The sequence below is a fragment of the Scyliorhinus torazame genome, chromosome 3, assembly GCF_047496885.1.
Source record: "Scyliorhinus torazame isolate Kashiwa2021f chromosome 3, sScyTor2.1, whole genome shotgun sequence".
In the NCBI taxonomy this organism is placed as follows: Eukaryota; Metazoa; Chordata; class Chondrichthyes; order Carcharhiniformes; family Scyliorhinidae; genus Scyliorhinus; species Scyliorhinus torazame.
Window position 1 is genome coordinate 38,257,157 of NC_092709.1, and position 12,438 is coordinate 38,269,594.

A 12,438-nucleotide genomic window follows, 5' to 3' on the forward strand; every position below is an offset into this window, starting at 1 on the left:
CAAATCCCACTTGCGTCACGTCATAAAAATGGGATGATAGTCTCTGGCCCGAAATGGGCTAGCAGCGACGTAACGGGATCCGCGCTTGCGCAGTGGTTCACGCCGTGTAGCGTCATACGCGCTGCACGGCGTGACGGCTCATAAGGCCGCGCAGCTCCCCCCCAACCGACCGGAACACCCGACCGCAACACCCGACTGGATGGCTGGCCGTCGCTCAGCCCCAAGGTTCGAGTCACGCGATGTGGAGGCGCTCCTGGACGCGGTGGAGCAGAGGAGGGACGCCCTGTAGCCCGGGCATGGACGCAGAGTTGCCCCACGCCACAGCCAGCGTCTGTGGAGGGAAGTGGCAGAGGCCGTCACCGCTGTGGCCCTGACACCACGGACAGGCACCCAGTGCCACAAGAAGGTGAACGACCTCGTCAGAGCAGGCAGGGTGAGCCTCCCCATATCCCCCATATCCCCCCCTCCCCATATCCCCCCTCCCCCATATCCCCCCTCCCCCATATCCCCCCTCCCCCATATCCCCCCTCCCCCATATCCCCATATCCCCCCTCCCCCATATCCCCCATATCCCCCCTCCCCCATATCCCCCCTCCCCATATCCCCCATACCCCCCCTCCCCCATATCCCCCATATCCCCCCACCCCCATATCCCCCATATCCCCCCTCCCCCATATCCCCCCTCCCCCATATCCCCCATATCCCCCCTCCCCATATCCCCCATATCCCCCCGCCCCCATATCCCCCATATCCCCCCTCCCCCATATCACCCATATCCCCCCTCCCCATATCCCCCATTTCACCTCTCCCCCATATCCCCCATATCCCCCCTCCCCCATATCCCCCTCCCCCATATCCCCCCTCCCCCATATCCCCCATATCCCCCCTCCCCCATATCCCCCTCCCCCATATCCCCCATATCCCCCCTCCCCCATATCCCCCCTCCCCCATATCCCCAAGTGAATCCAGCCCTAACCTTAACCTCTGCAATGCACGCGCAACCGATGGCGTGCATTCATATACCTGCCTAACACTGTTGCCTTTTACCCCTGCCACCACCCCACCCCCACAGGAGAAGCGCGCACACAACAAAAGGGAGCATGTGAGGACTGGAGGAGGGCCCGCTGATGAGAGGCCACTGACCATACACGAGGAAAGAGCCCTGGAACTGGCTGGCGGACCTGAGGACCGGGAGGTTGCTGATGCAGAGGTCGGGGGCCCACCAGCAAGTGAGCCACCGACAGCCCGTCCCCATATCCCCCCTCCCCTATATCCCCCTCCCCCGTATCACCTGATCACTGCCTGATGTCTAACCATGCATGCTTCAATGTGTATCACAGGACCAAACGTCCAGGCACCCATCCCCGCAGATGCACACCGCCCGCAGGATGCCCCTCGGAGACCACGGGAGACGGAGAGACCCGCACCCTCCAGCATGCGACGCCCGCAGGATGCCCCTCGCACACCACGGGAGACGGAGAGACCTGGAGCAACAGGGAGACGACACCCCCGTCACGTGCGGGAGCGACCACCCAGCGATGAGGGGGGCAGCCACAGGCCCCCATCACATCCGAGCCAGGACACCACTACCCAGGACACCACTACCCAGGACACCACTATCCAGGACACCCCTACCCGGGACAGCACTACCCAGGACGCCCCTACCCGGGACAGCACTACCCGGGACAGCACTACCCAGGACACCCCTACCCGGGACAGCACTACCCAGGACACCCCTACCCGGGAAGACAAAATACCGGACAGTGACTCAGAGTGGATGGGTGGAGACGAACCCCCACCCCAAAGTCACATGGAGTCAGAGTGGGACGAAGAGCACGACACAACGCCACTGCTGTCACCAACACCCTCCACCATCGCAGAAACACTCACCACGGTTGGGCACTTTAGTGATGAGGCGTCTGGTACACTCACTGGTGCGCACAACACAGCCGTCCCGGTACAGCAGGTGGAGGTAGGAGCAGCAGAGGGACCGGGCGGTCGGAGGGCAGCCCAGGCCAAGCGAACATCTGCCGCCCAGATGGATCCCGGGTTCCTGCAGTTACCACACCCACACATAGATCCGATGCAACCACCGACCCGGAGACGAGCGAAGAGGGTGACGGGTGGCTTGCGGCGGCTGCGGTCGCAGGTGGAGGAGTCCACCCGCGTCCAGGAGCTGGGAGTGGTCCCGGTCATGCGTGCCACCCAGGCTGACACCGCACGGGTGGCGTCCGCGGTGGAGGCAATGGGTGCGACGGTGTCAGACATGGGGAACGGTTTGCGAGGCCTGGGGCCTTCCGTGCAGGCGGCGTCTTTGGCCCAGGAAATGGCTGCCCTCTCACAGGAGGCCATGAGCCAGTGCCAGCGCCAGATGGCAGAGGCGCTCAACGCCATAGCCCAGTCTCAGCAGGCCATGGCCCAGTCTCAGCAGGCCATAGCCCAGTCTCTGCAGGCCATGGCCCAGTCTCTGCAGGCCATGGCCCAGTCTCAGCAGGCCATCGCTGAGGGGATCGGCGCCAGTGGCCATGTGCGAGCCGGCGTCGCACTGTCACAGACAGGGTTTGACAACACCCTGGGCGCCATGGCTGCAAACCTGCAGACCCCTGTCGATACCAGCACGGGCCTCCAGGACTGGCAGCGCCAGATGTCGGGGGGGCGTCGGATGGCCAGTCCGTTCGCATCCCCCACCCATGTAGAGGCCTGGGGGCCATCGGGCACCCCGAGGGAGGAGGAGGTGGTGCGGTCCGTCCCGGCTCCCTCTGTCGGGGAGGTCCCGGTACACCGCGACACCTCGGACTCCCCCCCTTCCGTCCCAGGTGCATCGGGTGGGCAACGGGCAGGACAGGCTGGCAGCTCGCCATCCCAGTCGCCCGGGCCGCAGCCTGGCCCATCTAGGCCAGGACGCCCCAGGAAACAGCCGCCAAAAGGATCCAGTGTCAGAGGGCAGGAATCACAGGAGTCCACCTCCAGTTCTGCTGTACCGTCTGGGGAACCACGTAGACGTAGTCAAAGGGTCCGTAAGGCCAAACAATTAGACACTGAGTAAGTTGGCACGGGTGCAGGGCACAGATGAGTTTTAGGGGCTAGGGCACGTGCATGAACTCCTTTGGTTATTAAAGTCAATGTTACACCTACCGAAGCTGCCTTTGTGCTCTGTCCAAAGTGTGCGGGCGTGTCATTTACGTTGAGCGCAAGTGTGTGTGTGAGGGGTGGTCTTACCTCAGCCCCAGGTGAGTCTGCCCCCTTCCCCCTGGGCCGCCATCAACATCCCCCGGGCAGAGGACGGGACCGTGCGCTGCAGTGTCACAGCCGCATGCAGGGATGGTCCGGGTGGATGGTGGTACTGTGGCCATGGGTCAGACACAGTCCAACGATGTAGAGCCAGGAGCTCATCGCAGGGCGGGTTGTCATCATCCTCCATGGCCTGCGATAGACACGCGTCCACTCGCAACTGTGTGAGCCCGGCCCGTTGTGCCGCCGGTGGATCGGCAATGGGGCGGGGGGTGGTGTGCATGCGGGTGGGTGGGTGGGGTTGGGGAGGGGGGTGAGGGTGCTGGGTGGGTGGATTGGTGGGGGGTGTGGGTGGTCGGCTGTTGCCATGGTGTGCGGTCTGTGGCCATACTACCCGATTCCCACGCCCATCTAGTCAGTGAAGCGGGCGTCTATCAGTCTGTCCCGTGCCCGCTGGGCCAGCCGGTAACGGTGGACAGCCACCCGCCTGTGTCTACCCCGTCTGCCCTGACCATTGCCCCCATCCCCCTCATCTGGGGAGGACTGTGCCTCTTCCTGCTGCTCCTCCACTCCGCCCTCCTCTGCCTGCGGCACATCGCCCCTCTGCTGGGCTATGTTGTGCAGGACGCAGCACACCACAATGATGCGGCCGACCCTATCTGACCGATACTGGAGGGCGCCCCCAGAGAGGTCCAGGCACCTGAAACGCATCTTCAGCACGCCAAAGCACCTCTCGATCACTCCCCTTGTCGCTACATGGGCATCATTGTAGCAGTTCTCCGCCTGATTGCGTGGCCTCCGTATAGGCGTCATCAGCCACGATCGCAATGGGTAGCCCCTGTCGCCCAGCAACCAGCCCCTCAGCCGGGGATGGCGTCCCTCGTACATGCCGGGGATGGATGACCGCGACAACACGAATGAGTCATGTACACTGCCTGGGTGACGGGCGCAGACGTGCAGGATCATCATGCGGTGGTCGCAGACCACCTGTACGTTCATCGAATAGGTCCCCTTCCTATTAGTGAACACGACCCTGTTATCTGCAGGTGGCCGCAAGGTGACGTGTATCCCATCGATCGCGCCCTGGACCATGGGGAACCCGGCCACGGCAGAGAAGCCCACGGCCCGGGCATCTTGGCTGGCCCGGTCCACGGGGAAGCGGATGTAGCGGTGCGCCATGGCATAAAGGGCATCAGTCACTGCCCGGATGCACCGGTGCACCGATGTCTGCGATATGCCGGACAGGTCCCCACTCGGTGCCTGGAGTGACCCCGTTGCATAAACGTTCAGGGCCACCGTAACCTTGACGGACACGGGGAGAGGGTGTCCCCCGCCAGTGCCACGCGGTGACAGGTGTGCCAGCAGGTGGCAGATGTGTGCCACGGTTCCCTGGCCCATCCGGAGTCTCCTCCTGCATTCCCGGTCCGTAAGGTCCTGGTATGACTGGCGGGGCCGGTACACACGGGGCGCCCTTGGGTGCCTCCGTTGCCATGGGGCTGCGACGTCCTCCTCCCCTCCTCGTCCTGTCGGTCAGGTGTCCCACCAGCCTGGGCGGCTGCCGCCTGCCCCTCTGCGGCAGCCTGAGCCGCCTCTCTGGCACGCTCCTCCTCCTCCTCCTCATCCAGGGCAACATAGACATGAGCGGTTGCCACCACGGCGGCCAACATCGCTGGATGATCTGAAAACCCAACCTCCACCCCGGCACGGACCCCCTCCAACCCCCAACCTCCACCCCAGCACGGACCCCCTCCCCAACCTCCACCCCAGCACGGACCCGCCCTCCCAACCTCCACCCCGGCACGGACCCCCTCCAACCCCCAACCTCCACCCCAGCACGGACCCCCCCCCCCCAACCTCCACCCCGGCACGGACCCCCTCCACAACCTCCACCCCAGCACGGACCCCCTCCCGGCACTCCCCCGGAGCCCAGCCTACTCTAACCACCCCCCCCCCCGCCGCCGCACACACACACACACAAGCCGAGACACACCTCTCCTCACGCAATCAGTCTGCGGCCACGCCATTTCCTGCCCAGAGCCAACCCCCCAGGCCGTCACTCACCTCCTCGCTGGTCGGCGTGAGCCTGGAGCACCGGGTCACGCCGATGAAAAGGAGCTTTGATTCACGTCGACGTGAACGGTCATCACGTCGACGGGACTTCGGCCCATCCGGAAGGGAGAATATGGGCAGGCCGAAAATCGGCTGCCTTGCGCAGACCCGTGACATTCTCCGCGGCAGCGGCGCCATTAACGCCCCGCCGACTTTTCTCCCTTCGGAGACTTCGGCGGGGGCGGGATTCACGGCGGCCAACGGCCATTCTCCGACCCTCTGGGGGGTCGGAGAATGACGCCCCTTATTTCTCATTTGAAATCAACACAGAAGTTTTCAATACAACTGGATGAAAGTACAGACCTCGTTCGTTTACATTAGATACATTTCGACCACTGAATTTGTTGAGGTTTTGCTCTGCTACCTGACATTACCAACCCACACGACTGACAAAGAGATTTTTGAAGCATTGTATAGTTACGTGTTTGGAAAGTGTGGGCTCGACTGGATACGTTGCAGAGGAATCACAAGCGATGAGGCAGCCAACATGACTGGGATAAACAGTAGAGTTATAATAAGGATTAAGGAGGCAGCTGGTCAGGACATTGTTTGAAATCATTGTTTTATTCACCGTGAGGCACTGGTATCAAAAAGAATTCCATCCAATCTTGAAGTGGTGTTGAAAGGAACTGTGAAAGTTGTGAACGCAGCAAACTCAATAACAGGCATTTTGAGACTCTGTGTTCCGATATGGGGGCCGAACACACACATTTATTGTTCCACGCAGAAATATGTTGGCTGTCAAGGGGCGGGTGCTAGTCAGAGTTTATGAACTGAGTTATCAAATCCACACTTCCTTCCTCAAGAAATCATCCCCTCTGGCTGATTTGTTTGCTAATGAAACCTGGATGCTAACTACGTCTTATCTTGCAGACATATTTTCAATTCTAAATGAACTGAACGCAAATTGCAAGGGAAGGATGATGATTGCTTTCGGCACTGTGAAGAAATTGAAGGTTTCCAAAAGTCATTGGAACTGTGGCAAGTACAAAGTCAAAATTACTACATGTTCCCCACAGTGCTACGACACATCGAAGAAAGCAGCATTAATAAGGAAACTGTCAATGGACTGGCAAGCCATATTCAGTCACATCTGGCTACGCTGATCAACAATGGAGAATTTTAAGATTTTGAGAGAGAAGAGGTGGGTGAAGAATCCCTTTGAGTTTGAGACACCAAGAACAGTTATTAACTTCCAACTGACTCCAAATGAAGAAACTGAACTTCCGTGCCTCAGCTGTGACAGCACATTTAAAACACGGCACAAGTCAATGAGGCTGTCAGCATTCTGGAGTAGCGTCTCCGAGGAGTATCCGGAGCTGAGTAAAACAAGCATTTTGTTGCTTTTGCCATTCATGTGCGAGGTTGGATTTTCCGTCCTCACAAAGATTTTTTTTAAAAAATCTTTTATTGGTATTTCTCATATTTATAAACAGTTGTATATATGCACATCACATTTTTCTTGCCTGCGCTAATTTCCTTTATTATACAGAGGTTTAGTTTGTCCTTCGTTTAACTGACCCTACGTGCCTTTCATTGCCCTCTGGATCAGTCTATGGTTCCTCCCCCACCTCCGGCTTCGGCTGTGCTTTTGTTTTATTTTCCGGACAGAGTGGAATCATCTCTAGTGGTTTCCCTGCCTTCCTTCCGCCTCCCCCACCGCCCCCCACCCCCCACCCCCCGGGTTGCACAGTCTTTTGGTAACTCATCTATCTTGGTGTTTTAAAAACAAAAACAATTCTTATTAGCTTACTCCTCAATTTTGGCCTCGAACAGGTTTTGGAACAGACCGACAAACTGCCCCCAAGTATCCAGGAAGCCTGCCTCTGACCCTCGGGTGGCGTACTTAATCTTCCCCAGGTGGAGAAATTCCGAGAGGTCAGCGAGCCAGTCTGCAGCTTTGGGTGGTGCTGCCGATCGCCAGCCGAGCAGGATTCTCCGGTGTGCGATTAGGGAAGCGAAAGCAAGGGCCCTCTTCCCAATGTGTAGCTCTGGCTGCTCCGATACCCCAAAGTTTGCCACTATTGGACATGGCTTCACCCTCACCACCACAACCTTGGACATTGCCTCGGAGTAGGCTGTCCAGAACCCAGCAGCCTTGGGGCAAGCCCAAAACATGTGGGTGTGGTTGGCCGGGCCCCTCTGGCACCGCTCACATTTGTCCTCCACCTCCGGGAAGAACCTGCTCATTCGGGTTCTGGTCAGGTGCGCTCTGTGCGCCACTTTGAGCTACATTAGGCTTAACCTTGCGCAGGAGGAGGTGGAGTTCACCCTGCTCAGTGCTTCGCTCCCGAGCCCCCATCCTACCTCTGTCCCCAGTTCGTCCTCCCATTTTGGTTTCTGGGGCCCCAGGATACCCCAATATCTCTTTGCAGAGGAAGTGTTTTGTTTGGAGGTGTCTCATTTCCTGTCCTTTTGCTATCCTCCACTTCCTCGTCAGTTCATCTAGTGTCGCCAGTCTGTGCCCTACGTAGAAGTCCCCGACCGTCAATGTGCCCCCGTCCTGTCTCCATCTTTTGAAGGTGGTATCTAGCATGGCTGGAGGGAATCTGTGATTGACGCAGATGGGGGACATTTTAGTTATCCCGAGGTGTTGTCTCAGCTGAGTCCATGTTCTCAGCGTGGCCGCTACTACCTCTTGTTGAGGAGGATGTGAGTGCTGCTGTAGCCAGGGCCCGGCGGGTCGTTCCTTTACAGGATGCCTCCTCCATTTGTACCCAATCTGTGTTGGGTTCTTGTACCCATCCCCTCACTCTTTCTGCCGTTGCTGCCCAGTGGTAGTATTGTAGGTTTGGTAAGGCCAAGCCCCCTTTGATTTTCCTTCTTTGCAGTGTCTGTTTTGGGATTCTCGGATTCTTAACCCCCCCACACACAAACGCCATGATTAGACTGTCTACGTTTTGGAAAAAGGCCTTGGGGATGAAGATCGGAATGGATCTAAACAGGAAGAGCAACCTTGGCAATACGTTCATCTTAATCGTCTGCACTCTCCCCGCCAGGGAGAGTGGGAGTGAGCCCCACCTATGAAGGTCTCTTCTTACTTCCTCCACCAGGCTGGTCAGGTTCCACTTGTGGATTTGTGTCCCGTCTCTGGCTATCTGGATCCCCAGGTAGCGGAATCTGTTCAGGGCTGTTTTGAATGGGAGCCCCTCCAGCTCTCTCCCTCCCCCATTTGGGTTCGCTGGGAATGCCTCGCTTTTGCCCAGGTTAGGTTTGTAGCCCGAGCAGGTTCCAAACTCTTTCAGCATTTGCAGTATTGCCTTCGGTCCCTCCTGTAGCTTTGAGACATAGAGGAGCAGGGCATCTGCATAGAGTGAGACTCTGTGCTCTCTGTCTCCTCTCCAGATTCCCTTCCAGCTTTTCGCGTCCCGCAGTGCTATCGCCAGGGTTCGATGGCTAGCGTGAACAAGAGTGGGGACAGGGGGCAGCCCTGCCTTGTTCCTCTCTGCAGCTGGAAGTATTTAGAGATGGTGGTGTTAGTTCGGACGATCGATCGCTTTGGGAGCATTGTACAGGAGCCTCACCTAGGTGGTGAACCCTGCTCCTAGCCCAAACCATTCCAGTACCTTGAGGAGGTGTTTCCATTCAACTGTCGAAGGCCTTTTCTGCGTCCAGGGAGACGATCACCTCGGGTGTTGTCTCCCCAGAGGGGGTCATTATTACGTTCAGCAGCCGCCTGATGTTCGCTGTGAGCTGCCTACCCTTGACAAAGCCCGTTTGGTCCTCTGCGTCCACCTCTGGTACACAGCTCTCCAGCCTTTTGGCCAGGACCTTTGCGAGTATTTTCGCATCCACGTTCAGCAGTGAAATGGGTCTGTATGATCGGCATTCCGTCAGGTCTTTATCTTTTTTGGGTATCAGTGAAATTGTGGCCTGCGCTAGCGTTGGGGGCAGAGTGCCCCTTGCCAGTGAGTCCGCAAACATGTCCCTTAGGTGTGGGGCCAGGACTGGTGCAAATTTTTGTATCAGTCTGCCGGGAACCCTTCGGGTCCCGGTGCCTTCCCCGCCTGCATGGAGCTGATGCTCTCCATGATTTTGGAGCTGATGCTCTCCATGATTTTGGAGCTGATGCTCTCCATGATTTCTCCCAGGTCTATTGGTGCTTCCAGCTCCGCCTGTTTGTCTTCACCCACAACTGGTAGTTCCAGTCCATCTAGGAACAGTTTCATCCCCGCGTCCCCGTTGGGGGCTCGGAGGTGTACAGTCCCCGGTAGATCCCGGAGGTCAAATGCCCGATTGACCTCCTTTGGTTCTGTTACCAGTCTGCCTCTGCTATCCTTTACCTGCGCTATTTCCCTTGTGGCTGCCTGTTTTCTCAGCTGGTGAGCCAATAGGCGGCCAGCCTTGTGTCCGTGTTTGTAGAAGGTCCCCCGTGTCTGACGGAGTTGGTACACTGCTTTCCTAGTGGATAGCAGGTTAACATCCATTTGCAGCTTTTTCCTCTCCGCCAGCTGCTATACGGTCGGGGCCTCGGAGTACTTTCTGTCGACTTCCAGGATGGAGTCCACCAGTTGTTGCATGGCCACCCTCTCTTCCCTATCTCTGCTTTCCTTGTAGGCTATGATCTCTCCTCTAATCACGGCCTTCAGTGCCTCCCAGAACTTGAGGGTGAGACCTCCCCATTTTGGTTGTTACTCACGTAGTCGCCTATGGCCTGCGATGTTTTCTGACAGAAGGCCTTGTCTGCCAGGAGATCTGTGTCCAGCCTCCATGTGGGGCGCTGGGGACGGCCTGTCTCCAACCTCACATCCATATAGTGTGGAGCGTGGTCAGAGATAACGATCGCGGAGTACTCCATTCCCGTGATCCCTGGAAGCACCGATTTCCCCACTGCAAAGAAGTCGATATGGGTGTATACCTTGTGTACTTGTGAGAAGTATGGAAATTCCTTCTCTCCCAGGTACAGGAACCTCCATGGGTCCACCACCCCCATCTGCTCCATAAATGCTCCTAGTTCCCTAGCCATGCCAGTCCTTTTCCCTGCTCTGTGGTTTGATCGGTCGGTCAATGGGTCCTGTACACAGTTGAAGTCGCCCCTCATGATCAGTCGGGGTGTGTGAAGGTCGGGGATTTCTGCCATGGTCTTCTTTATGAATTCTGTGTCATCCCAGTTGGGAGCGTACACATTTACCAGGACACCGCTGACCATGACATACCGTCCCCCTGGGTCCGTAACTGTCTTGGTTTCCGTAAACCTCGTCCTCTTACAAATTAATATTGCTACTCCCCTAGCCCTCGTCCCATAGCATGAGTGGTATGCATTTCCCACCCAGCCCTTCCTTACCAGCAGTCGGTCCTTCTCCCTCAGGTGCGTCTCTTGTAGGTAGATTATGTCTGCTTTTAGGCTTCTTAGGTGGGTGAAGACTCTCGATCTTTTGACCGGGCCCTTGAGTCCACTTACGTTCCAGGTAACAATCCTGGTGGGGGTTTTTTGACCCCCTGGTCCTGCGGGGTCACCCATATTTACCTGGTGGACGCGCCCCTGCCCTCCGGGGTTTCCCTTCGTTAGGGGGCCGTGCAAAATGGCCGCGGTCACCGTTCTCACCATGAGGTCAGGCTCCGGGGTTTTCTTTTGTCCAGGGGGCACCCACCATGGCCGCCAGCTGTGTGTACGCCACGTGGCTGCGCCCCTACACTCCAGGGCCTCCCTTCGTCCTGAAGCTCTCCCGAGTGGCTGTTTGTGGCACCGTCTTGGTTCCTCGCCCTGCTCCATGCCTGCCGAGGCCTGTGTTCGTGCTGCTTATCTGCCTCACCCTACCCTTTGCTTCTCTTTTGTTCTGCGCTCTCCCACCGACTCCTCTCCCTCCCCCCCTTAGTCCCTGTTCCTCTGTCCACCCCCCCTGTTCTTCCCCCCCCTTCTGCCCTGCCCCCCTTCTCTTTGTGCCAGGCGCTCCCTCTCCCCTGAGAAGCGCGCCGCGGCCCTCCTTTCTTCCTGCCCTCTCGTGTTAGCCCTCCTCGCTAGCACCGTGGCCCCCCTCCCAGCACTTGCCCTGCTCTGGTCCTGTTTTACCTTATTTTTGCTAGCCCTTGTCTCGCCCTCCTGTCTGCCTTTTTCATCCTCATTCACCTTGCTTCGCTCCCCCCCATTGCATTGAGAGGTGGAACGAGCCCGGGAACGAGTTAGCACAGTCCCGTGCAGTTCACCAAACACGTGTGTACAGTTTGTGATCGTATTGTCTCTGCGGTCTGCCCGCTGCTCTTTTTTCCGATTCTTCCTTTCTTTTCCATCCCCGTCGCTTTCATGATGGCTGTTGTGGCTGTCCCTCCCCCATTTTGTTGGCTCTAATGAACTCCTCCGCTGCCGCAGCGGTGTTAAAAAATAGCTCCTTCTCCTCAAATGTTACCCAGAGTTTGGCCGGGAAGAGCATCCCAAATTTCACATTACTTTTGTAGAGGGCTGATTTGGCCCTGTTGAATTCAGCCCTTCTTTTGGCCAGGTCCGCCCCAATGTCCCGGTACACCCTTATGATCTTCCCTTCCCACGTGCTCGATTTCGCCTGCTGGGCCCACTTTAGGATTTTTTCCCTGTCTTGGAAAATGTGCAGCTTCACGATAATCGCTCTGGGCTGCTCCCCGGCTTTGGGCCTGGGTCGGAGCGACCTGTGCGCCCTGTCGATTTCTGGGGGGTTTGGAAACTTCTCCCTTCCCACTAGCTTGCCCAGCATTTGGGTGACGTAGCCTGTTGGGTCTCTGCCCTCCATCCCCTCTGGCAGACCCACTATTTTAACATTCTGCCATCTGGACCTATTTTCCTGGTCCTCCACTTTCCCTCTTAGGCTCCCCTGGATCGTTACCAGCCTTTTCACCTCGGTTTCCTGAGTTACCATCCTGTCGCTCTGGTCCAAGGCGGCCCTCTCCAACTGCTGAATAGTTTTCTCCTGCACTTCCACCTTCCTTTCCAGGACGTTGATGGTTCGCTGCATTTTTTCTGTTGTCTCCGCCAGCATCTCCTTCATCATTGTGTGGAGCTCCGTCCTGAGTGCCTTTATCTCCGTTTTTATCTCCTCTTTTATGGCGTTTATTTCCATTTTCAGCACGCTTCTCCATTCCTCCCCCTGTGCCAGGGGGTGGGGGGAATGGTCACTGCATCCTGTTCCT